Source organism: Cetorhinus maximus, unplaced genomic scaffold (genome assembly GCF_964194155.1).
Source record: "Cetorhinus maximus unplaced genomic scaffold, sCetMax3.hap1.1 HAP1_SCAFFOLD_3477, whole genome shotgun sequence".
NCBI lineage: Eukaryota > Metazoa > Chordata > Chondrichthyes > Lamniformes > Cetorhinidae > Cetorhinus > Cetorhinus maximus.
In genome coordinates, this window is record NW_027599387.1 from 8785 (window position 1) to 10980 (window position 2196).

A 2196-nucleotide genomic window follows, 5' to 3' on the forward strand; every position below is an offset into this window, starting at 1 on the left:
GGGGATACGGAGACCGGAACTGTGCACGGTGCTCCGAGTGTGGTCTAACCGAGGGGGATACGGAGACCGGACCTGTGCACGGTGCTCCGAGTGTGGTCTAATCGAGGGGGGATACGGAGACCGGAACTGTGCACAGTGCTCCGAGTGTGGTCTAACCGAGGGGGGATACGGAGACCGGAACTGTGCACGGTGCTCTGAGTGTGGTCTAACCGAGGGGGGATATGGAGACCGGAACTGCGCACGGTGCTCCGGAGGTGGCCGGCGACAGGGCGTCCGCCGAGCTGCGGGACGGAGGGGACGTCACTGCCGTGGGTGCTGCAGGATGTGAGGGGGGGGGGCGAGGGGGGGAAAAGAAAGAGTTGGGAGGGGGGGACGGGGTGGGTTTCTTAGATGCAGGTGGGGCCCACCATCAGGGGAGGTTCGGCGTTGCCCTTTTAAGGGCGTGGTGGCAGACGCGCGGGCGTTGCCCTTTTAAGAGACTCCCCATCCCCCTCCTCTTCCTCGCGCCCCCCGCGCGCCCTGTGGTTGGGGGAGGAGAGGGAGCCCCCAGTGGGTAGACGCGCGCGCAGCCTTCTCCCTCCCTGCCTGCCGGCCGCCGGCGCCCGTCCGTCCGCTCACCTGAAACGATGGAGATGAAGAGCTTGAAGGCGGCCTCGGAGGTGCCCAGGTACGCGGCCGCCGCCTCCAGGCTCCAGCCGCCGACGCCGCCCGAGAGGTGAAGGGCGCCTTCCAGCCCGGCCCCGGCCGCCACCGCCGCTTCCTCCGCCGCTGCCATTAATGCCAGCGCCGCCCCCATGGAGGAGGGGAGATGGGGGAGAGAAATAGAGGGAGCCCTAGCAACCGGCACCTCTCAGCAAGCGTCGCGCCCATTGGCCGGATCGCTCGGAGGGGGGGGGGTGTGGGTCTGGCTTGGTGTGGGTGGGGCCTGCCATTGACTCCGCCCACTCCTCGCCTCCTCTTTGACCGGGTCGGGGCGCTGACCCCGCCCCCATTTTTCGACGTGGAACAAAGCGCTGACTCCGCCCACCCTCTCCCATGACGGGCACAAAGTTTTGACTCCGCCCCCGCCTCCTCCACGAGCGTACTAGTCGCTAACTCCGCCCCCCGCTCCTCACCCGCGACGGTGACAAAACCTTGACTCCGCCCCCACCCCCTCCTCCTCCTCCTCCTCCACGAGCGGACGTGGCGCTGACTCCGCCCCCTCATCCGCGCGACGGGTACAAAGCCTTGACTCCGCCCCTCCCTTCTCCTCCACGAGCGGGCGAGGCGCTGACATAACAGTCCATAACGGTCCCCTCCATAACAGTCAAGCAGCTGACTCCGCCCCTCCACCTGGTGGCTTACCCTCCCTTGGCTGTGGGCGGCACTGACTCCGCCCCCTCTCTGACGGTAAACAAAGGGCTGACCCCGCCCACCTTCACGCTTTTGACGGACAGCTGGTGTGTACTCCGGCCCCTCTCACCCACATACCCGACCGCCAGCGCGGGGGTCAGGTGATTTCTCCCACCCCCCCGCCCTCGTGAAAAAGGGGCGTGTCTGAGGTTACTCCTGGTCAGTGCCTTAAAGCGAGCTTGTCCCCTCGCTCTATTTCGGTCCCTGGACTCTTAAAGCGAGTCTGCCTTGACCAATCACCAACCCCGACCCTGAGAAACCGAGATGAAGGCCAACATGCTGCCCATGCTGGAAACCCCGAAACAAGAGCTGGGAAAAGCTCAGCAGGTCCGAGAGCTAGAAACGGAGTTAACGTTGGGGTGAGGGGGTGGGATGGGGTGGGGTGAGGGGGTGGGATGGGGTGGGGTGAGGGGGTGGGATGGGGTGGGGTGAGGGGGTGGGATGGGGTGGGGTGAGGGGGTGGGATGGGGTGGGGTGAGGGGGTGGGATGGGGTGAGGGGTGGGACGGGGTGAGGGGGTGAGGGGGTGGGACGGGGTGAGGGGGGTGGGGTGGGACGGGGTGGGGTGGGACGGGGTGGGGTGGGACGGGGTGAGGGGGGTGGGGTGGGACGGGGTGAGGGGGGTGGGGTGGGACGGGGTGAGGGGGTGGGACAGGGGGGTGGGGTGGGACGGGGTGAGGGGGTGGGACGGGGTGAGGGGGTGGGACGGGGTGAGGGGGTGGGACGGGGTGAGGGGGGTGGGGTGGGACGGGGTGAGGGGGGTGGGGTGGGACGGGGTGGGGTGGGACGGGGTGAGGGGGGTGGG